The sequence below is a fragment of the Narcine bancroftii genome, chromosome 7 (assembly GCF_036971445.1).
Source record: "Narcine bancroftii isolate sNarBan1 chromosome 7, sNarBan1.hap1, whole genome shotgun sequence".
Classification (NCBI taxonomy): domain Eukaryota; kingdom Metazoa; phylum Chordata; class Chondrichthyes; order Torpediniformes; family Narcinidae; genus Narcine; species Narcine bancroftii.
The window spans coordinates 126,125,829-126,151,143 of NC_091475.1; positions in this window are offsets into that span (position 1 = coordinate 126,125,829).

The following is a 25,315-nucleotide window of genomic DNA, read 5'->3' on the forward strand; positions in this document are numbered from 1 at the left end:
AACTCTGATTCCCCACCTCTGATTCCCCAGCTCTGATTCCCCGCCTCTGATTCCCCGCATCTGATTCCCTGCATCTGATTCCAAGCCTCCGATTCCCTGCCTCTGATTCCCAACCTCTGATTCCCCACCTCTGATTCCGCACATCTGATTCCCTGCCTCTGATTCCCCGACTCTGATCCCCACCTCTGATTCCCCAGCGCTGATTCCCCGCCTCTGATTCCCCGTGTTTGATTCCCTGCCTCTGATTCCCCGCCTCTGATTCCCCATCTCTGATTCATCGCCTTTGATTCCCGGCCTCTTATTCCCGGCATCTGATTCCGGCCTCTGATTCCCGACCTCTGATTCCCTGCTTCTGATTCCCCATCTCTGATTCCGCAAATCTAATTCCCTGCCTCTGATTCCCCACCTCTGATTCCCCATATCTGATTCCCCACCTCTGTTTCCCGGCCTCTGATTCCCCGCTTCTGATTCTGATTCCCTGCCTCTGATTCCCCATCTCGATTCCGCACATCTGATTCCCTGCCTCTGATTCCCCACCTCTGATTCCCCATATCTGATTTCCCGCCTCTGTTTCCCCGCCTCTGATTCCCCGCCTCTGTTTCCCCATATCTAATTCCCAACCTCTGATGCCCCAACTCTGATTCCCTGCCTCTGATTCCCCGCGTTCTATTCCCTGCCTCTGATTCCCCGCCTGTGATTCCCCATCTCTGATTCACCACCTCTGATTCCCCACCTCTGATTCCCCATATCTAATTCCCCGCCTCTGTTTGCCCGACTCTGATTCCCCGCCTCTGTTTCCCCATATCTGATTCCCCGCCTCTGAATCCCCAACTCTGATTCCCTGCCTCTGATTCCCCAGCTCTGATTCCCCGCCTTTGATTCCCCCGTCTGATTCCCAGCCTCTGAAACCCCGTGTCTGATTTCTTGCCTCTGATTCCCCGCCTCTGATTCCCCATCTCTGATTCACAGCCTCTGATTCCCCACCTCTGATTCCCCATCTCTGATTCCGCACATCTGATTCCCTGCCTCTGATTCCCCGACTCTGATCCCCACCTCTGATTCCCCAGCTCTGATTCCCCGCCTCTGATTCCCCAACTCTGATTCCCCGCCTCTGATTCCCCAGCTCTGATTCCCTGCCTCTGATTCCCCGTGTTTGATTCCCTGCCTCTGATTCCCCGCCTCTGATTCCCCATCTCTGATTCACCGCCTTTGATTCGCCACCTCTGATTCCCCATATCTGATTCCTCGCCTCTGTTTCCCCGCCTCTGATTCCCCGCCTCTGATTCACCATATCTCATTCCCCGCCTCTGATTCCCCATCTCTGATTCCCGGACTCTGATTCCCCACCTCTGATTCCCGGCCTCTTATTCCCGGCATCTGATTCCGGCCTCTGATTCCCGGCCTCTGATTCCCTGCTTCTGATTCCCCATCTCTGATTCCGCAAATCTAATTCCCTGCCTCTGATTCCCCACCTCTGATTCCCCATATCTGATTCCCCGCCTCTGTTTCCCCGCCTCTGATTCCCCGCCTCTGTTTCCCCATATCTAAGTCCCCGCCTCTGATTCCCCAACTTTGATTCCCCACCTCTGATTCCCCAGCTCTGATTCCCCGCCTCTGATTCCCAGCCTCTGATTCCCAACCTCTGATTCCCCACCTCTGATTCCCCATATCTGATTCCCCGCCTCTGTTTCCCCGCCTCTGATTCCCCGCCTCTGTTTCCCCATATCTGATCCCCGCCTCTATTTGCCCGCGTCTGATTCCCCGCCTCTGTTTCCCCATATCTGATTCCCCGCCTCTGAATCCCCAACTCTGATTCCCTGCCTCTAATTTCCCAGCTCTGATTCCCCGCCTCTGATTCCCCGCGTCTGATTACCGGCCTCTGATTCCCCGCCTCTGATTCCCCATCTCTGATTCACAACCTCTGATTCCCCACCTCTGATACCCCATATCTGATTCCCCGCCTCTGTTTCCCCGCCTCTGATTCCCCACCTCTGATTCCCAATATCTGATTCCCCGCCTCTGATTCCCCACCTCTGATTCCCCGCCTCTGATTCGCCAGCTATGATTCCCCGCCTCTGATTCCCCGTGTTTGATTCCCTGCCTCTGATTCCCGGCCTCTGATTCCCCATCTCTGATTCACCGCCTTATATTCGCCACCTCTGATTCCCCATATCTGATTCCCCGCCTCTGTTTCCCCGCCTCTGATTCCCCGCCTCTGATTCCCCATATCTCATTCCCCGCCTCTGAATCCCCATCTCTGATTCCCGGACTCTGATTCCCCACCTCTGATTCCCTGCTTCTGATTCTGATTCCCTGCCTTTGATTCCCCATCTCTGATTCCGCACATCTGATTCCCTGCCTCTGATTCCCCATCTCTGATTCCCCATATCTGATTCCCCGCCTCTGTTTCCCCGCCTCTGATTCCCCGCCTCTGTTTCCCAATATCTAAGTCCCCGCCTCTGATTCCCCAACTCTAATTCCCCACCTCTGATTCCCCAGCTCTGATTCCCCGCCTCTGATTCCCCGCATCTGATTCCCTGCATCTGATTCCAAGCCTCTTATTCCCTGCCTCTGATTCCCAACCTCTGATTCCCCACCTCTGATTCCCCATATCTGATTCCCAGCCTCTGTTTCCCCGCCTCTGATTCCCCGCCTCTGTTTCCCCATATCTGATTCCCGGCCTCTGGTTCCCCGCCTCTGATTCCCCGCCTCTGATTCCCTGCCTCTGATTCCGCATCTCCGATTCCGCACATCTGATTCCCTGCCTCTGATTCCCCGCCTCTGATTCCCCGCCTCTGATTCCCTGCCTCTGATTCCCAACCTCTGATTCCCCACCTCTGATTCCCCGTGTTTGATTCCCCGCCTCTGTTTCCCCGCCTCTGAATCCCCGCCTCTGATTCCCCAACTCTAAATCCCCGCCTCTGATTCCCCATATCTGATTCCCCGCCTCTGATTCCCCACCCCTGTTTCCCCATATCTGATTCCCTGCCTCTGATTCCCCAACTTTGATTCCCAGCATCTGATTCCCCAGCTCTGATTCCCCGCCTCTGATTCCCCGCATCTGATTCCCTGCATCTGATTCCAAGACTCTGATTCCCTGCCTCTGATTCCCAACCTCTGATTCCCCACCTCTGATTCCCCATATCTGATCGCCAGCCTCTGTTTCCCCGCCTCTGTTTCCCCATATCTGATTCCCGGCCTCTGATTCCCCGCCTCTGATTCCCCGCCTCTGATTCCCTGCCTCTGATTCCCCATCTCCGATTCCGCACATCTGATTCCCTGCCTCTGATTCCCCGCCTCTGATTCCCCGCCTCTGATTCGCTGCATCTGATTCCCAACCTCTGATTCCCCACCTCTGATTCCCCGTGTTTGATTCCCCGCCTCTGTTTCCCCGCCTCTGATTCCCCGCCTCTGATTCCCCAACTCTAATTCCCCGCCTCTGATTCCCCATATCTGATTCCCTGCCTCTGTTTCCCCGCCTCTGATTCCCCGCCCCTGTTTCCCCATATCTGATTCCCTGCCTCTGATTCCCCAACTTTGATTCCCAGCCTCTGATTCCCCAGCTCTGATTCCCCGCCTCTGATTCCCCGTGTTTGATTCCCTGCCTCTGATTCCCCGCCTCTGATTCCCCATCTCTGATTCACCGCCTTTGATTCGCCACCTCTGATTCCCCATATCTGATTCCCCACCTCTGTTTCCCCGCCTCTGATTCCCCGCCTCTGATTCTCCATATCTCATTCCCCGCCTCTGAATCCCCATCTCTGATTCCCGGACTCTGATTCCCCACCTCTAATTCTCGGCCTCTTATTCCCAGCATCTGATTCCAGGCCTCTGATTCCCGGCCTCTGACTCCCCGCTTCTGATTCTGATTCCCTGCCTCTGATTCCCCATCTCTGATTCCGCACATCTGATTACCTGCCTCTGATTCCCCACCTCTGATTCCCCATATCTGATTCCCCGCCTCTGTTTCCACGCCTCTGATTCCCCGCCTCTGTTTCCCCATATCTAATTCCCCACCTCTGATGCCCCAACTCTGATTCCCCGCCTCTGATTCCCTAGCTCTGATTCACCGCCTTTGATTCGCCACCTCTGATTCCCCATATCTGATTCCCCACCTCTGTTTCCCCGCATCTGATTCCCCGCCTCTGATTCACCATATCTCATTCCCCGCCTCTGACTCCCCATCTCTGATTCCCGGACTCTGATTCCCCACCTCTGATTCCCGGCCTCTTATTCCCAGCATCTGATTCCAGGCCTCTGATTCCCGTCCTCTGACTCCCCGCTTCTGATTCTGATTCCCTGCCTCTGATTCCCCATCTCTGATTCCGCACATCTGATTACCTGCCTCTGATTCCCCACCTCTGATTCCCCATATCTGATACCCCGCCTCTGTTTCCACGCCTCTGATTCCCCGCCTCTGTTTCCCCATATCTAATTCCCCACCTCTGATGCCCCAACTCTGATTCCCCGCCTCTGATTCCACAGCTCTGATTCCCCGCCTCTGATTCCCCACATCCGATTCCCCATATCTGATTCCCCGCCTCTGTTTCCCCGCCCCTGATTCCCCGCCTCTGTTTCCCCATATCTGATTCCCCGCCTCTGATTCCCAACTATGATTCCCCGCCTCTTATTCCCCAGCTCTGATTCCCCGCCTCTGTTTCCCCATATCTGATTCCCCGCCTCTATTTGCCCGCCTCTGATTCCCCGCCTCTGTTTCCCCATATCTGATTCCCCGCCTCTGATTCCCAACTATGATTCCCTGCCTCTAATTTCCCAGCTCTGATTCCCCGCCTCTGATTCCCCGTGTCTGATTTCCTGCCTCTGATTCCCCGCCTCTGATTACCCATGTATGATTCACCGCCTCTGATTCCCCACCTCTGATTCCCCATCTCTGATTCCGCACATCCGATTCCCTGACTCTGATTCCCCGCCTCTGATTCACTGCCTCTTCTTCCCCAGCTCTGATTCCCCGCCTCTGATTCCCCGCGTCTTATTCCCTGCTTCTGATTCTGATTCCCTGCCTCTGATTCCCCATCTCTGATTCCGCACATCTGATTCCCTGCCTCTGATTCCCCACCTCTGATTCCCCATATGTGATTCCCCGCCTCTGTTTCCCCACCTCTGATTCCCCGCCTCCTGTTTCCCCATATCTAAGTCCCCGCCTCTGATTCCCCAACTCTGATTCCCCACCTCTGATTCCCCAGCTCTCATTCCCCGCCTCTGATCCCCGCATCTGATTCCCTGCATCTGATTCCCAGCCTCTGATTCCCTGCCTCTGATTCCCAACCTCTGATTCCCCACCTCTGATTCCCCATATCTGATTCCCCGCCTCTGTTTCCACGCCTCTGATTCCCCGCCTCTGTTTCCCCATATCTGATTCCCCGCCTCTATTTGCCCACCTCTGATTCCCCACCTCTGTTTCCCTATATCTGATTCCCCGCCTCTGAATCCCCAACTCTGATTCCCTGCATCTAATTCCCCAGCTCTGATTCCCCGCCTCTGATTCCCCGTGTCTGATTTCCTGCCTCTCATTCCCCGCCTCTGATTACCCATGTCTGATTAACCGCCTCTGATTCCCCACCTCTGATTCCCCATCTCTGATTCCGCACATCCGATTCCCTGCCTCTGATTCCCCGCCTCTGATTCACCGCCTCTGATTCCCGGCCTCTGATTTCCCGCCTCTGATTCCCTGCCACTGATACCCCGCCCCTGATTCCCCACCTCTGATTCCCCATATCTGATTCCCCGCCTCTGTTTCCCCGCCTCTGATTCCCCGCCTCTGATTCCCCATATCTCATTCCCCGCCTCTGAATCCCCATCTCTGATTCCCGGACTCTGATTCCCCACCTCTGATTCCCGTCCTCTTATTCCCGGCATCTGATTCCGGCCTCTGATTCCCTGCTTCTGATTCTGATTCCCTGCCTTTGATTCCCCATCTCTGATTCCGCACATCTGATTCCCTGCCTCTGATTCCCCACCTCTGATTCCCCATATCTGATTCCCCGCCTCTGTTTCCCCGCCTCAGATTCCCTGCCACTGATACCCCTTTCCTGATTCCCCACCTCTGATTCCCCATATCTGATTCCCCACCTCTGTTTCCCCGCCTCTGATTCCCCGCCTCTGATTCCCCATATCTCATTCCCCGCCTCAGAATCCCCATCTCTGATTCCCGGACTCTGATTCCCCACCTCTGATTTCCCATATCTCATTCCCCGCCTCTGATTCGCCAGCTATGATTCCCCAACTCTGATTCCCCGCGTCTGATTCCCTGCCTCTGATTCCCCGCCTCTGATTCCACATCTCTGATTCAACACCTCTGATTCCCCGCGTCTGATTCCCCGCCTCTGATTCCCCATCTCTGATTCCCCATCTCTGATTCCCCAATTCTGATTCCCCGCCTCTGATTCCCCAGCTCTGATTCCTCGCCTCTGATTCCCCGTTTTTGATTCCCTGCCTCTGATTCCCGGCCTCTGATTCCCCATCTCTGATTCACCGCCTTTGATTCGCCACCTCTGATTCCCCATATCTGATTCCCCGCCTCTGTTTCCCCGCCTCTGATTCCCCGCCTCTGATTCCCCATATCTCATTCCCCGCCTCTGAATCCCCATCTCTGATTCCCGGACTCTGATTCCCCACCTCTGATTCCCGGCCTCTTATTCCCGGCATCTGATTCCGGCCTCTGATTCCCGGCCTCTGATTCCCTGCTTCTGATTCTGATTCCCTGCCTCTGATTCCCCATCTCTGATTCCGCACATCTGAATCCCTGCCTCTGATTCCCCTCCTCTGATTCCCCGCCTCTGTTTCCCAATATCTAAGTCCCCGCCTCTGATTCCCCAACTCTGATTCCCCACCTCTGATTCCCCAGCTCTGATTCCCCACCTCTGATTCCCCGCATCTGATTCCCTGCATCTGATTCCAAGCCTCCGATTCCCTGCCTCTGATTCCCAACCTCTGATTCCCCACCTCTGATTCCGCACATCTGATTCCCTGCCTCTGATTCCCCGACTCTGATCCCCACCTCTGATTCCCCAGCGCTGATTCCCCGCCTCTGATTCCCCGTGTTTGATTCCCTGCCTCTGATTCCCCGCCTCTGATTCCCCATCTCTGATTCATCGCCTTTGATTCCCGGCCTCTTATTCCCGGCATCTGATTCCGGCCTCTGATTCCCGACCTCTGATTCCCTGCTTCTGATTCCCCATCTCTGATTCCGCAAATCTAATTCCCTGCCTCTGATTCCCCACCTCTGATTCCCCATATCTGATTCCCCACCTCTGTTTCCCGGCCTCTGATTCCCCGCTTCTGATTCTGATTCCCTGCCTCTGATTCCCCATCTCGATTCCGCACATCTGATTCCCTGCCTCTGATTCCCCACCTCTGATTCCCCATATCTGATTTCCCGCCTCTGTTTCCACGCCTCTGATTCCCCGCCTCTGTTTCCCCATATCTAATTCCCAACCTCTGATGCCCAAACTCTGATTCCCTGCCTCTGATTCCCCGCGTTCTATTCCCTGCCTCTGATTCCCCGCCTGTGATTCCCCATCTCTGATTCACCACCTCTGATTCCCCACCTCTGATTCCCCATATCTAATTCCCCGCCTCTGTTTGCCCGACTCTGATTCCCCGCCTCTGTTTCCCCATATCTGATTCCCCGCCTCTGAATCCCCAACTCTGATTCCCTGCCTCTGATTCCCCAGCTCTGATTCCCCGCCTTTGATTCCCCCGTCTGATTCCCAGCCTCTGAAACCCCGTGTCTGATTTCTTGCCTCTGATTCCCCGCCTCTGATTCCCCATCTCTGATTCACAGCCTCTGATTCCCCACCTCTGATTCCCCATCTCTGATTCCGCACATCTGATTCCCTGCCTCTGATTCCCCGACTCTGATCCCCACCTCTGATTCCCCAGCTCTGATTCCCCGCCTCTGATTCCCCAACTCTGATTCCCCGCCTCTGATTCCCCAGCTCTGATTCCCCGCCTCTGATTCCCCGTGTTTGATTCCCTGCCTCTGATTCCCCGCCTCTGATTCCCCATCTCTGATTCACCGCCTTTGATTCGCCACCTCTGATTCCCCATATCTGATTCCTCGCCTCTGTTTCCCCGCCTCTGATTCCCCGCCTCTGATTCCCCATATCTCATTCCCCGCCTCTGATTCCCCATCTCTGATTCCCGGACTCTGATTCCCCACCTCTGATTCCCGGCCTCTTATTCCCGGCATCTGATTCCGGCCTCTGATTCCCGGCCTCTGATTCCCTGCTTCTGATTCCCCATCTCTGATTCCGCAAATCTAATTCCCTGCCTCTGATTCCCCACCTCTGATTCCCCATATCTGATTCCCCGCCTCTGTTTCCCCGCCTCTGATTCCCCGCCTCTGTTTCCCCATATCTAAGTCCCCGCCTCTGATTCCCCAACTTTGATTCCCCACCTCTGATTCCCCAGCTCTGATTCCCCGCCTCTGATTCCCAGCCTCTGATTCCCAACCTCTGATTCCCCACCTCTGATTCCCCATATCTGATTCCCCGCCTCTGTTTCCCCGCCTCTGATTCCCCGCCTCTGTTTCCCCATATCTGATCCCTGCCTCTATTTGCCCGCGTCTGATTCCCCGCCTCTGTTTCCCCATATCTGATTCCCCGCCTCTGAATCCCCAACTCTGATTCCCTGCCTCTAATTTCCCAGCTCTGATTCCCCGCCTCTGATTCCCCGCGTCTGATTACCGGCCTCTGATTCCCAGCCTCTGATTCCCCATCTCTGATTCACAACCTCTGATTCCCCACCTCTGATACCCCATATCTGATTCCCCGCCTCTGTTTCCCCGCCTCTGATTCCCCACCTCTGATTCCCAATATCTGATTCCCCGCCTCTGATTCCCCACCTCTGATTCCCCGCCTCTGATTCGCCAGCTATGATTCCCCGCCTCTGATTCCCCGTGTTTGATTCCCTGCCTCTGATTCCCGGCCTCTGATTCCCCATCTCTGATTCACCGCCTTATATTCGCCACCTCTGATTCCCCATATCTGATTCCCCGCCTCTGTTTCCCCGCCTCTGATTCCCCGCCTCTGATTCCCCATATCTCATTCCCCGCCTCTGAATCCCCATCTCTGATTCCCGGACTCTGATTCCCCACCTCTGATTCCCTGCTTCTGATTCTGATTCCCTGCCTTTGATTCCCCATCTCTGATTCCGCACATCTGATTCCCTGCCTCTGATTCCCCATCTCTGATTCCCCATATCTGATTCCCCGCCTCTGTTTCCCCGCCTCTGATTCCCCGCCTCTGTTTCCCAATATCTAAGTCCCCGCCTCTGATTCCCCAACTCTAATTCCCCACCTCTGATTCCCCAGCTCTGATTCCCCGCCTCTGATTCCCCGCATCTGATTCCCTGCATCTGATTCCAAGCCTCTTATTCCCTGCCTCTGATTCCCAACCTCTGATTCCCCACCTCTGATTCCCCATATCTGATTCCCAGCCTCTGTTTCCCCGCCTCTGATTCCCCGCCTCTGTTTCCCCATATCTGATTCCCGGCCTCTGGTTCCCCGCCTCTGATTCCCCGCCTCTGATTCCCTGCCTCTGATTCCCCATCTCCGATTCCGCACATCTGATTCCCTGCCTCTGATTCCCCGCCTCTGATTCCCCGCCTCTGATTCCCTGCCTCTGATTCCCAACCTCTGATTCCCCACCTCTGATTCCCCGTGTTTGATTCCCCGCCTCTGTTTCCCCGCCTCTGAATCCCCGCCTCTGATTCCCCAACTCTAATTCCCCGCCTCTGATTCCCCATATCTGATTCCCCGCCTCTGATTCCCCACCCCTGTTTCCCCATATCTGATTCCCTGCCTCTGATTCCCCAACTTTGATTCCCAGCATCTGATTCCCCAGCTCTGATTCCCCGCCTCTGATTCCCCGCATCTGATTCCCTGCATCTGATTCCAAGCCTCCGATTCCCTGCCTCTGATTCCCAACCTCTGATTCCCCACCTCTGATTCCCCATATCTGATCCCCAGCCTCTGTTTCCCCGCCTCTGTTTCCCCATATCTGATTCCCGGCCTCTGATTCCCCGCCTCTGATTCCCCGCCTCTGATTCCCTGCCTCTGATTCCCCATCTCCGATTCCGCACATCTGATTCCCTGCCTCTGATTCCCCGCCTCTGATTCCCCGCCTCTGATTCGCTGCATCTGATTCCCAACCTCTGATTCCCCACCTCTGATTCCCCGTGTTTGATTCCCCGCCTCTGTTTCCCCGCCTCTGATTCCCCGCCTCTGATTCCCCAACTCTAATTCCCCGCCTCTGATTCCCCATATCTGATTCCCTGCCTCTGTTTCCCCGCCTCTGATTCCCCGCCCCTGTTTCCCCATATCTGATTCCCTGCCTCTGATTCCCCAACTTTGATTCCCAGCCTCTGATTCCCCAGCTCTGATTCCCCGCCTCTGATTCCCCGTGTTTGATTCCCTGCCTCTGATTCCCCGCCTCTGATTCCCCATCTCTGATTCACCGCCTTTGATTCGCCACCTCTGATTCCCCATATCTGATTCCCCACCTCTGTTTCCCCGCCTCTGATTCCCCGCCTCTGATTCTCCATATCTCATTCCCCGCCTCTGAATCCCCATCTCTGATTCCCGGACTCTGATTCCCCACCTCTAATTCTCGGCCTCTTATTCCCAGCATCTGATTCCAGGCCTCTGATTCCCGGCCTCTGACTCCCCGCTTCTGATTCTGATTCCCTGCCTCTGATTCCCCATCTCTGATTCCGCACATCTGATTACCTGCCTCTGATTCCCCACCTCTGATTCCCCATATCTGATTCCCCGCCTCTGTTTCCACGCCTCTGATTCCCCGCCTCTGTTTCCCCATATCTAATTCCCCACCTCTGATGCCCCAACTCTGATTCCCCGCCTCTGATTCCCTAGCTCTGATTCACCGCCTTTGATTCGCCACCTCTGATTCCCCATATCTGATTCCCCACCTCTGTTTCCCCGCATCTGATTCCCCGCCTCTGATTCACCATATCTCATTCCCCGCCTCTGACTCCCCATCTCTGATTCCCGGACTCTGATTCCCCACCTCTGATTCCCGGCCTCTTATTCCCAGCATCTGATTCCAGGCCTCTGATTCCCGTCCTCTGACTCCCCGCTTCTGATTCTGATTCCCTGCCTCTGATTCCCCATCTCTGATTCCGCACATCTGATTACCTGCCTCTGATTCCCCACCTCTGATTCCCCATATCTGATTCCCCGCCTCTGTTTCCACGCCTCTGATTCCCCGCCTCTGTTTCCCCATATCTAATTCCCCACCTCTGATGCCCCAACTCTGATTCCCCGCCTCTGATTCCACAGCTCTGATTCCCCGCCTCTGATTCCCCACATCCGATTCCCCATATCTGATTCCCCGCCTCTGTTTCCCCGCCCCTGATTCCCCGCCTCTGTTTCCCCATATCTGATTCCCCGCCTCTGATTCCCAACTATGATTCCCCGCCTCTTATTCCCCAGCTCTGATTCCCCGCCTCTGTTTCCCCATATCTGATTCCCCGCCTCTATTTGCCCGCCTCTGATTCCCCGCCTCTGTTTCCCCATATCTGATTCCCCGCCTCTGATTCCCAACTATGATTCCCTGCCTCTAATTTCCCAGCTCTGATTCCCCGCCTCTGATTCCCCGTGTCTGATTTCCTGCCTCTGATTCCCCGCCTCTGATTACCCATGTATGATTCACCGCCTCTGATTCCCCACCTCTGATTCCCCATCTCTGATTCCGCACATCCGATTCCCTGACTCTGATTCCCCGCCTCTGATTCACTGCCTCTTCTTCCCCAGCTCTGATTCCCCGCCTCTGATTCCCCGCGTCTTATTCCCTGCTTCTGATTCTGATTCCCTGCCTCTGATTCCCCATCTCTGATTCCGCACATCTGATTCCCTGCCTCTGATTCCCCACCTCTGATTCCCCATATGTGATTCCCCGCCTCTGTTTCCCCACCTCTGATTCCCCGCCTCTGTTTCCCCATATCTAAGTCCCCGCCTCTGATTCCCCAACTCTGATTCCCCACCTCTGATTCACCAGCTCTCATTCCCCGCCTCTGATCCCCGCATCTGATTCCCTGCATCTGATTCCCAGCCTCTGATTCCCTGCCTCTGATTCCCAACCTCTGATTCCCCACCTCTGATTCCCCATATCTGATTCCCCGCCTCTGTTTCCACGCCTCTGATTCCCCGCCTCTGTTTCCCCATATCTGATTCCCCGCCTCTATTTGCCCACCTCTGATTCCCCACCTCTGTTTCCCTATATCTGATTCCCCGCCTCTGAATCCCCAACTCTGATTCCCTGCATCTAATTCCCCAGCTCTGATTCCCCGCCTCTGATTCCCCGTGTCTGATTTCCTGCCTCTCATTCCCCGCCTCTGATTACCCATGTCTGATTAACCGCCTCTGATTCCCCACCTCTGATTCCCCATCTCTGATTCCGCACATCCGATTCCCTGCCTCTGATTCCCCGCCTCTGATTCACCGCCTCTGATTCCCGGCCTCTGATTTCCCGCCTCTGATTCCCTGCCACTGATACCCCGCCCCTGATTCCCCACCTCTGATTCCCCATATCTGATTCCCCGCCTCTGTTTCCCCGCCTCTGATTCCCCGCCTCTGATTCCCCATATCTCATTCCCCGCCTCTGAATCCCCATCTCTGATTCCCGGACTCTGATTCCCCACCTCTGATTCCCGTCCTCTTATTCCCGGCATCTGATTCCGGCCTCTGATTCCCTGCTTCTGATTCTGATTCCCTGCCTTTGATTCCCCATCTCTGATTCCGCACATCTGATTCCCTGCCTCTGATTCCCCACCTCTGATTCCCCATATCTGATTCCCCGCCTCTGTTTCCCCGCCTCAGATTCCCTGCCACTGATACCCCTTTCCTGATTCCCCACCTCTGATTCCCCATATCTGATTCCCCACCTCTGTTTCCCCGCCTCTGATTCCCCGCCTCTGATTCCCCATATCTCATTCCCCGCCTCAGAATCCCCATTTCTGATTCCCGGACTCTGATTCCCCACCTCTGATTTCCCATATCTCATTCCCCGCCTCTGATTCGCCAGCTATGATACCCCAACTCTGATTCCCCGCGTCTGATTCCCTGCCTCTGATTCCCCGCCTCTGATTCCACATCTCTGATTCAACACCTCTGATTCCCCGCGTCTGATTCCCCGCCTCTGATTCCCCATCTCTGATTCCCCATCTCTGATTCCCCAATTCTGATTCCCCGCCTCTGATTCCCCAGCTCTGATTCCTCGCCTCTGATTCCCCGTTTTTGATTCCCTGCCTCTGATTCCCGGCCTCTGATTCCCCATCTCTGATTCACCGCCTTTGATTCGCCACCTCTGATTCCCCATATCTGATTCCCCGCCTCTGTTTCCCCGCCTCTGATTCCCCGCCTCTGATTCCCCATATCTCATTCCCCGCCTCTGAATCCCCATCTCTGATTCCCGGACTCTGATTCCCCACCTCTGATTCCCGGCCTCTTATTCCCGGCATCTGATTCCGGCCTCTGATTCCCGGCCTCTGATTCCCTGCTTCTGATTCTGATTCCCTGCCTCTGATTCCCCATCTCTGATTCCGCACATCTGATTCCCTGCCTCTGATTCCCCACCTCTGATTCCCCATATCTGACTCCCCGCCTCTGTTTCCCCGCCTCTGATTCCCCGCCTCTGTTTCCCAATATCTAAGTCCCCGCCTCTGATTCCCCAACTCTGATTCCCCACCTCTGATTCCCCAGCTCTGATTCCCCGCCTCTGATTACCCGCATCTGATTCCCTGCATCAGATTCCAAGCCTCTGATTCCCAACCTCTGATTCCCCACCTCTGATTCCCCATATCTGAATCCCCGCCTCTGTTTCCCCGCCTCTGATTCCCCACCTCTGTTTCCCCATATCTGATTCCCGGCCTCTGATTCCCCGCCTCTGATTCCCCGCCTCTGATTCCCTGCCTCTGATTCCCCATCCCCGATTCCGCACATCTGATTCCCTGCCTCTGATTCCCCGCCTCTGATTCCCCGCCTCTGATTCCCTGCCTCTGATTCCCAACCTCTGATTCCCCACCTCTGATTCCCCATATTTGATTCCCCGCCTCTGTTTCCCCGCCTCAGATTCCCCTCCTCTGATTCCCCAACTATAATTCCCCGCCTCTGATTCCCCAGCTCTGATTCCCCGTGTTTGATTCCCTGCCTCTGATTCCCTGCCCTGATTCCCCATCTCTGTTTCACCGCCTTTGATTCGCCACCTCTGATTCCCCATATCTGATTCCCCGCCTCTGTTTCCCCGCCTCTGATTCCCTGCCTCTGATTCCCAACCTCTGATTCCACACCTCTGATTCCGCATATCTGATTCCCCGCCTCTGTTTCCCCGCCTCTGATTCCATGCCCCTGTTTCCCCATATCTGATTCCCTGCCTCTGATTCCCCAACTCTCATTCCCCGCCTCTGATTCCCCAGCTCTGATTCCCCGCCTCTGATTTCCCGTGTTTGATTCCCTGCCTCTGATTCCCCGCCTCTGATTCCCCATCTCTGATTCACCGCCTTTGATTCGCCACCTCTGATTCCACATATTTGATTCCCCACCTCTGTTTCCCCGCCTCTGATTCCCCGCCTCTGATTCTCCATATCTCATTCCCCGCCTCTGAATCCCCATCTCTGATTCCCGGACTCTGATTCCCCACCTCTGATTCCCGGCCTCTTATTCCCAGCATCTGATTCCCGGCCTCTGATTCCCGGCCTATGATTCCCCGCTTCTGATTCTGATTCCCTGCCTCTGATTCCCCATATCTGATTCCCCGCCTCTGTTTCCACGCCTCTGATTCCCCGCCTCTGTTTCCCCATATCTAATTCCCCACCTCTGATGCCCCAACTCTGATTCCCCGCCTCTGATTCCACAGCTCTGATTCCCCGCCTCTGATTCCCCACATCCGATTCCCCATATCTGATTCCCCGCCTCTGTTTCCCCGCCCCTGATTCCCCGCCTCTGTTTCCCCATATCTGATTCCCCGCCTCTGATTCCCAACTATGATTCCCCGCCTCTTATTCCCCAGCTCTGATTCCCCGCCTCTGTTTCCCCATATCTGAAGCCCCGCCTCTATTTGCCCGCCTCTGATTCCCCGCTTCTGTTTCCCCATATCTGATTCCACGCCTCTGATTCCCAACTATGATTCCCTGCCTCTAATTTCCCAGCTCTGATTCCCCGCCTCTGATTCCCCGTGTCTGATTTCCTGCCTCTGATTCCCCGCCTCTGATTACCCATGTCTGATTCACCGCCTCTGATTCCCCACCTCTGATTCCCCATCTCTGATTCCGCACATCCGATTCCCTGCCTCTGATTCCCCGCCTCTGATTCACTGCCTCTGCTTCCCCAGTTCTGATTCCCCGCCTCTGATTCATCGCGTCTTATTCCCTGCTTCTGATTCTGATTCCCTGCCTCTGATTCCCCATCTCTGATTCCGCACATCTGATTCCCTGCCTCTGATTCCCCACCTCTGATTCCCCATATCTGATTCCCCGCCTCTGTTTCCCCACCTCTGATTCCCCGCCTCTGTTTCCCCATATCTAAGTCCCCGCCTCTGATTCCCCAACTCTGATTCCCCACCTCTGATTCCCCAGCTCTCATTCCCCGCCTCTGATCCCCGCAACTGATTCCCTGCATCTGATTCCCAGCCTCTGATTCCCTGCCTCTGATTCCCAACCTCTGATTCCCCACCTCTGATTCCGCACATCTGATTACCTGCCTCTGATTCCCCACCTCTGATTCCGCACATCTGATTACCTGCCTCTGATTCCCCACCTCTGATTCCCCATATCTGATTCCTCGCCTCTGTTTCCCCGCCTCTGATTCCCCGCCTCTGATTCCCCAGCTCTGATTCCCCGCCTCTGATTTTCCGTGTTTGATTCCCTGCCTCTGATTCCCGGCCTCTGATTCCCCATCTCTGATTCACCGCCTTTGATTCGCCACCTCTGATTCCCCATATCTGATTCCCCTCCTCTGTTTCCCCGCCTCTGATTCCCCGCCTCTGATTCCCCATATCTCATTCCCCGCCTCTGAATCCCCATCTCTGATTCCCGGACTCTGATTCCCCACCTCTGATTCCCAGCCTCTTATTCCCGGCATCTGATTCCGGCCTCTGATTCCCGGCCTCTGATTCCCTGCTTCTGATTCCCCATCTCTGATTCCGCAAATCTAATTCCCTGCCTCTGATTCCCCACCTCTGATTCCCCATATCTGATTCCCCGCCTCTGTTTCCCGGCCTCTGATTCCCCGCTTCTGATTCTGATTCCCTGCCTCTGATTCCCCATCTCTGATTCCGCACATCTGATTCCCTGCCTCTGATTCCCAACCTCTGATTCCCCATCTCTGATTCATCGCCTTTGATTCGCCACCTCTGATTCCCCATATCTGATTCCTCGCCTCTGTTTCCCCGCCTCTGATTCCCCGCCTCTGATTCCCCATATCTCATTCCCCGCCTCTGATTCCCCATCTCTGATTCCCGGACTCTGATTCCCCACCTCTGATTCCCGGCCTCTTATTCCCGGCATCTGATTCCGGCCTCTGATTCCCGGCCTCTGATTCCCTGCTTCTGATTCCCCATCTCTGATTCCGCAAATTTAATTCCCTGCCTCTGATTCCCCACCTCTGATTCCCCATATCTGATTCCCCGCCTCTGTTTCCCGGCCTCTGATTCCCCGCTTCTGATTCTGATTCCCTGCCTCTGATTCCCCATCTCTGATTCCGCACATCTGATTCCCTGCCTCTGATTCCCCACCTCTGATTCCCCATATCTGATTTCCCGCCTCTGTTTCCCCGCCTCTGATTCCCCGCCTCTGTTTCCCCATATCTAATTCCCAACCTCTGATGCCCCAACTCTGATTCCCTGCCTCTGATTCCCCGCGTTCTATTCCCTGCCTCTGATTCCCCGCCTGTGATTCCCCATCTCTGATTCACTACCTCTGATTCCCCACCTCTGATTCCCCATATCTGATTCCCCGCCTCTGAATCCCCAACTCTGATTCCCTGCCTCTGATTCCCCAGCTCTGATTCCCCGCCTTTGATTCCCCCGTCTGATTCCCAGCCTCTGAAACCCCGTGTCTGATTTCTTGCCTCTGATTCCCCGCCTCTGATTCCCCATCTCTGATTCACAACCTCTGATTCCCCACCTCTGATTCCCCATCTCTGATTCCGCACATCTGATTCCCTGCCTCTGATTCCCCGACTCTGATCCCCACCTCTGATTCCCCAGCTCTGATTCCCCGCCTCTGATTCCCCAACTCTGATTCCCCGCCTCTGATTCCCCAGCTCTGATTCCCCGCCTCTGATTCCCCGTGTTTGATTCCCTGCCTCTGATTCCCCGCCTCTGATTCCCCATCTCTGATTCACCGCCTTTGATTCGCCACCTCTGATACCCCATATCTGATTCCTCGCCTCTGTTTCCCCGCCTCTGATTCCCCGCCTCTGATTCCCCAGCTCTGATTCCCCGCCTCTGATTTTCCATGTTTGATTCCCTGCCTGGGATTCCCCAGCTCTGATTCCCCGCCTTTGATTCCCCCGTCTGATTCCCAGCCTCTGAAACCCCGTGTCTGATTTCTTGCCTCTGATTCCCCGCCTCTGATTCCCCATCTCTGATTCACAGCCTCTGATTCCCCACCTCTGATTCCCCATCTCTGATTCCGCACATCTGATTCCCTGCCTCTGATTCCCCGACTCTGATGCCCACCTCTGATTCCCCAGCTCTGATTCCCCGCCTCTGATTCCCCAACTCTGATTCCCCGCCTCTGATTCCCCAGCTCTGATTCCCCGCCTCTGATTCCCCGTGTTTGATTCCCTGCCTCTGATTCCCCGCCTCTGATTCCCCATCTCTGATTCACCGCCTTTGATTCGCCACCTCTGATTCCCCATATCTGATTCCTCGCCTCTGTTTCCCCGCCTCTGATTCCCCACCTCTGATTCCCCAGCTCTGATTCCCCGCCTCTGATTTTCCGTGTTTGATTCCCTGCCTCTGATTCCCGGCCTCTGATTCCCCATCCCTGATTCACCGCCTTTGATTCGCCACCTCTGATTCCCCATATCTGATTCCCCGCCTCTGTTTCCCCGCCTCTGATTCCCCGCCTCTGATTCCCCAGCTCTGACTCCCCGCCTCTGATTCCCCAGCTCTGATTCCCCGCCTCTGATTCCCCGTGTTTGATTCCCTGCCTCTGATTCCCCGCCTCTGATTCCCCATCTCTGATTCACCGCCTTTGATTCGCCACCTCTGATTCCCCATATCTGATTCCTCGCCTCTGTTTCCCCGCCTCTGATTCCCCGCCTCTGATTCCCCAGCTCTGATTCCCCGCCTCTGATTTTCCGTGTTTGATTCCCTGCCTCTGATTCCCGGCCTCTGATTCCCCATCTCTGATTCACCGCCTTTGATTCGCCACCTCTGATTCCCCATATCTGATTCCCCGCCTCTGTTTCCCCGCCTCTGATTCCCCGCCTCTGATTCCCCAGCTCTGATTCCCCGCCTCTGATTCCCCGTGTTTGATTCCCTGCCTCTGATTCCCCGCCTCTGATTCCCCATCTCTGATTCACCGCCTTTGATTCGCCACCTCTGATTCCCCATATCTGATTCCTCGCCTCTGTTTCCCCGCCTCTGATTCCCCGCATCTGATTCCCCAGCTCTGATTCCCCGCCTCTGATTTTCCGTGTTTGATTCCCTGCCTCTGATTCCCGGCCTCTGATTCCCCATCTCTGATTCACCGCCTTTGATTCGCCACCTCTGATTCTCCATATCTGATTCCTCGCCTCTGTTTCCCTGCCTCTGATTCCCCGCCTCTGATTCCCCAGCTCTGATTCCCCGCCTCTGATTTTCCGTGTTTGATTCCCTGCCTCTGATTCCCGGCCTCTGATTCCCCATATCTGATTCCCCGCCTCTGAATCCCCAACTCTGATTCCCTGCCTCTGATTCCCCAGCTCTGATTCCCCGCCTTTGATTCCCCCGTCTGATTCCCAGCCTCTGAAACCCCGTGTCTGATTTCTTGCCTCTGATTCACCGCCTCTGATTCCCCATCTCTGATTCACAGCCTCTGATTCCCCACCTCTGATTCCCAATCTCTGATTCCGCACATCTGATTCCCTGCCTCTGATTCCCCGACTCTGATCCCCACCACTGATTCCCCAGCTCTGATTCCCCGCCTCTGATTCCCCAACTCTGATTCCCCGCCTCTGATTCCCCAGCTCTGATTCCCCGCCTCTGATTCCCCGTGTTTGATTCCCTGCCTCTGATTCCCCGCCTCTGATTCCCCATCTCTGATTCACCGCCTTTGATTCGCCACCTCTGATTCCCCATATCTGATTCCTCGCCTCTGTTTCCCCGCCTCTGATTCCCCGCCTCTGATTCCCCAGCTCTGATTCCCCGCCTCTGATTTTCCGTGTTTGATTCCCTGCCTCTGATTCCCCAGCTCTGATTCCCCGCCTTTGATTCCCCCGTCTGATTCCCAGCTTCTGAAACCCCGTGTCTGATTTCTTGACTCTGATTCCCCGCCTCTGATTCCCCATCTCTGATTCACAGCCTCTGATTCCCCACCTCTGATTCCCCATCTCTGATTCCGCACATCTGATTCCCTGCCTCTGATTCCCCGACTCTGATCCCCACCTCTGATTCCCCAGCTCTGATTCCCCGCCTCTGATTCCCCAACTCTGATTCCCCGCCTCTGATTCCCCAGCTCTGATTCCCCGCCTCTGATTCCCCGTGTTTGATTCCCTGCCTCTGATTCCCCGCCTCTGATTCCCCATCTCTGATTCACCACCTTTGATTCGCCACCTCTGATTCCCCATATCTGATTCCTTGCCTCTGTTTCCCCGCCTCTGATTCCCCGCCTCTGATTCCCCAGCTCTGATTCCCCGCCTCTGATTTTCCGTGTTTGATTCCCTGCCTCTGATTCCCCAGCTCTGATTCCCCGCCTTTGATTCCCCCGTCTGATTCCCAGCCTCTGAAACCCCGTGTCTGATTTCTTGCCTCTGATTCCCCGCCTCTGATTCCCCATCTCTGATTCACAGCCTCGGATTCCCCACCTCTGATTCCCCATCTCTGATTCCGCACATCTGATTCCCTGCCTCTGATTCCCCGACTCTGATCCCCACCTCTGATTCCCCAGCTCTGATTCCCCGCCTCTGATTCCCCAACTCTGATTCCCCGCCTCTGATTCCCCAGCTCTGATTCCCCGCCTCTGATTCCCCGTGTTTGATTCCCTGCCTCTGATTCCCCGCCTCTGATTCCCCATCTCTGATTCACCGCCTTTGATTCGCCACCTCTGATTCCCCATATCTGATTCCTCGCCTCTGTTTCCCCGCCTCTGATTCCCCGCCTCTGATTCCCCATATCTCATTCCCCGCCTCTGATTCCCCATCTCTGATTCCCGGACTCTGATTCCCCACCTCTCATTCCCGGCCTCTTATTCCCGGCATCTGATTCCGGCCTCTGATTCCCGGCCTCTGATTCCCTGCTTCTGATTCCCCATCTCTGATTCCGCAAATCTAATTCCCTGCCTCTGATTCCCCACCTCTGATTCCCCATATCTGATTCCCCGCCTCTGTTTCCCCGCCTCTGATTCCCCGCCTCTGTTTCCCCATATCTAAGTCCCCGCCTCTGATTCCCCAACTTTGATTCCCCACCTCTGATTCCCCAGCTCTGATTCCCCGCCTCTGATTCCCAGCCTCTGATTCCCAACCTCTGATTCCCCACCTCTGATTCCCCATATCTCATTCCCCGCCTCTGTTTCCCCGCCTCTGATTCCCCGCCTCTGTTTCCCCATATCTGATCCCCGCCTCTATTTGCCTGCATCTGATTCCCCGCCTCTGTTTCCCCATATCTGATTCCCCGCCTCTGAATCCCCAACTCTGATTCCCTGCCTCTAATTTCCCAGCTCTGATTCCCCGCCTTTGATTCCCCGCGTCTGATTACCGGCCTCTGATTCCCCGCCTCTGATTCCCCATCTCTGATTCACAACCTCTGATTCCCCACCTCTGATACCCCATATCTGATTCCCCGCCTCTGTTTCCCCGCCTCTGATTCCCCACCTCTGGTTCCCCATATCTGATTCCCCGCCTCTGATTCCCCGCCTCTGTTTCCCCATATCTAAGTCCCCGCCTCTGATTCCCCAACTTTGATTCCCCACCTCTGATTCCCCAGCTCTGATTCCCCGCCTCTGATTCCCAGCCTCTGATTCCCAACCTCTGATTCCCCACCTCTGATTCCCCATATCTGATTCCCAGCCTCTGTTTCCCCGCCTCTGATTCCCCGCCTCTGTTTCCCCATATCTGATCCCCGCCTCTATTTGCCTGCATCTGATTCCCCGCCTCTGTTTCCCCATATCTGATTCCCCGCCTCTGAATCCCCAACTCTGATTCCCTGCCTCTAATTTCCCAGCTCTGATTCCCCGCCTCTGATTCCCCGCGTCTGATTACCGGCCTCTGATTCCCCGCCTCTGATTCCCCATCTCTGATTCACAACCTCTGATTCCCCACCTCTGATACCCCATATCTGATTCCCCACCTCTGTTTCCCCGCCTCTGATTCCCCACCTCTGATTCCCAATATCTGATTCCCCGCCTCTGATTCCCCACCTCTGATTCCCCACCTTTGATTCGCCAGCTATGATTCCCCGCCTCTGATTCCCCGTGTTTGATTCCCTGCCTCTGATTCCCGGCCTCTGATTCCCCATCTCTGATTCACCGCCTTTGATTCGCCACCTCTGATTCCCCATATCTGATACCCGCCTCTGTTTCCCCGCCTCTTATTCCCCTCCTCTGATTCCCCATATCTCATTCCCCGCCTCTGAATCCCCATCTCTGATTCCCGGACTCTGATTCCCCACCTCTGATTCCCTGCTTCTGATTCTGATTCCCTGCCTTTGATTCCCCATCTCTGATTCCGCACATCTGATTCCCTGCCTCTGATTCCCCATCTCTGATTCCCCATATCTGATTCCCCGCCTCTGTTTCCCCGCCTCTGATTCCCCGCCTCTGTTTCCCAATATCTAAGTCCCCGCCTCTGATTCGCCAAATCTAATTCCCCACCTCTGATTCCCCAGCTCTGATTCCCCGCCTCTGATTCCCCGCATCTGATTCCCTGCATCTGATTCCCCGCCTCTGATTCCCCATCTCTGATTCACAACCTCTGGTTCCCCACCTCTGATACCCCATATCTAATTCCCCGCCTCTGTTTCCCCGCCTCTGATTCCCCACCTCTGATTCCCAATATCTGATTCCCGGCCTCTGATTCCCCACATCTGATTCCCCGCCTCTGATTCGCCAGCTATGATTCCCCGCCTCTGATTCCCCGTGTTTGATTCCCTGCCTCTGATTCCCGGCCTCTGATTCCCCATCTCTGATTCACCGCCTTTGATTCGCCACCTCTGATTCCCGATATCTGATTCCCCACCTCTGTTTCCCCGCCTCTGATTCCCCGCCTCTGATTCCCCATATCTCATTCCCCGCCTCTGAATCCCCATCTCTGATTCCCGGACTCTGATTCCCCACCTCTGATTCCCTGCTTCTGATTCTGTTTCCCTGCCTCTGATTCCCCATCTCTGATTCCCCATATCTGATTCCCCACCTCTGTTTCCCCGCCTCTGATTCCCCGCCTCTGTTTCCCAATATCTAAGTCCCCGCCTCTGATTCCCCAACTCTAATTCCCCACCTCTGATTCCCCAGCTCTGATTCCCCGCCTCTGATTCCCCGCATCTGATTCCCTGCATCTGATTCCAAGCCTCTTATTCCCTGCCTCTGATTCCCAACCTCTGATTCCCCACCTCTGATTCCCCATATCTGATTCCCAGCCTCTGTTTCCCCGCCTCTGATTCCCCGCCTCTGTTTCCCCATATCTGATTCCCGGCCTCTGGTTCCCCGCCTCTGATTCCCCGCCTCTGATTCCCTGCCTCTGATTCCCCGCCTCTGATTCCCCGCCTCTGATTCCCTGCCTCTGATTCCCAACCTCTGATTCCCCACCTCTGATTCCCCGTGTTTGATTCCCCGCCTCTGTTTCCCCGCCTCTGATTCCCCGCCTCTGATTCCCCAACTCTAATTCCCCGCCTCTGATTCCCCATATCTGATTCCCCGCCTCTGATTCCCCACCCCTGTTTCCCCATATCTGATTCCCTGCCTCTGATTCCCCAACTTTGATTCCCAGCATCTGATTCCCCTGCTCTGATTCCCCGCCTCTGATTCCCCGCATCTGATTCCCTGCATCTGATTCCAAGCCTCTGATTCCCTGCCTCTGATTCCCAACCTCTGATACCCCACCTCTGATTCCCCATATCTGATCCCCAGCATCTGTTTCCCCGCCTCTGTTTCCCCATATCAGATTCCCGGCCTCTGATTCCCTGCCTCTGATTCCCCGCCTCTGATTCCCTGCCTCTGATTCCCCATCTCCGATTCCGCACATCTGATTCCCTGCCTCTGATTCCCCGCCTCTGATTCCCCACCTCTGATTCCCTGCATCTGATTCCCAACCTCTGATTCCCCACCTCTGATTCCCCGTGTTTGATTCCCCGCCTCTGTTTCCCCGCCTCTGATTCCCCGCCTCTGATTCCCCAACTCTAATTCCCCACCTCTGATTCCCCATATCTGATTCCCTGCCTCTGTTTCCCCGCCTCTGATTCCCCGCCCCTGTTTCCCCATATCTGATTCCCTGCCTCTGATTCCCCAACTTTGATTCCCAGCCTCTGATTCCCCAGCTCTGATTCCCCGCCTCTGATTCCCCGTGTTTGATTCCCTGCCTCTGATTCCCCGCCTCTGATTCCCCATCTCTGATTCACCGCCTTTGATTCGCCACCTCTGATTCCCCATATCTGATTCCCCACCTCTGTTTCCCCGCATCTGATTCCCCGCCTCTGATTCTCCATATCTCATTCCCCGCCTCTGACTCCCCATCTCTGATTCCCGGACTCTGATTCCCCACCTCTGATTCCCGGCCTCTTATTCCCAGCATCTGATTCCAGGCCTCTGATTCCCGTCCTCTAACTCCCCGCTTCTGATTCTGATTCCCTGCCTCTGATTCCCCATCTCTGATTCCGCACATCTGATTACCTGCCTCTGATTCCCCGCCTCTGATTCCCCAACTCTAATTCCCCACCTCTGATTCCCCAGCTCTGATTCCCCGCCTCTGATTCCCCGCATCTGATTCCCTGCATCTGATTCCAAGCCTCTTATTCCCTGCCTCTGATTCCCAACCTCTGATTCCCCACCTCTGATTCCCCATATCTGATTCCCAGCCTCTGTTTCCCCGCCTCTGATTCCCCGCCTCTGTTTCCCCATATCTGATTCCCGGCCTCTGGTTCCCCGCCTCTGATTCCCCGCCTCTGATTCCCTGCCTCTGATTCCCCGCCTCTGATTCCCCGCCTCTGATTCCCTGCCTCTGATTCCCAACCTCTGATTCCCCACCTCTGATTCCCCGTGTTTGATTCCCCGCCTCTGTTTCCCCGCCTCTGATTCCCCGCCTCTGATTCCCCAACTCTAATTCCCCGCCTCTGATTCCCCATATCTGATTCCCCGCCTCTGATTCCCCACCCCTGTTTCCCCATATCTGATTCCCTGCCTCTGATTCCCCAACTTTGATTCCCAGCATCTGATACCCCTGCTCTGATTCCCCGCCTCTGATTCCCCGCATCTGATTCCCTGCATCTGATTCCAAGCCTCTGATTCCCTGCCTCTGATTCCCAACCTCTGATACCCCACCTCTGATTCCCCATATCTGATCCCCAGCCTCTGTTTCCCCCCCTCTGTTTCCCCATATCTGATTCCCGGCCTCTGATTCCCTGCCTCTGATTCCCCGCCTCTGATTCCCTGCCTCTGATTCCCCATCTCCGATTCCGCACATCTGATTCCCTGCCTCTGATTCCCCGCCTCTGATTCCCCACCTCTGATTCCCTGCATCTGATTCCCAACCTCTGATTCCCCACCTCTGATTCCCCGTGTTTGATTCCCCGCCTCTGTTTCCCCGCCTCTGATTCCCCGCCTCTGATTCCCCAACTCTAATTCCCCACCTCTGATTCCCCATATCTGATTCCCTGCCTCTGTTTCCCCGCCTCTGATTCCCCGCCCCTGTTTCCCCATATCTGATTCCCTGCCTCTGATTCCCCAACTTTGATTCCCAGCCTCTGATTCCCCAGCTCTGATTCCCCGCCTCTGATTCCCCGTGTTTGATTCCCTGCCTCTGATTCCCCGCCTCTGATTCCCCATCTCTGATTCACCGCCTTTGATTCGCCACCTCTGATTCCCCATATCTGATTCCCCACCTCTGTTTCCCCGCATCTGATTCCCCGCCTCTGATTCCCCGCCT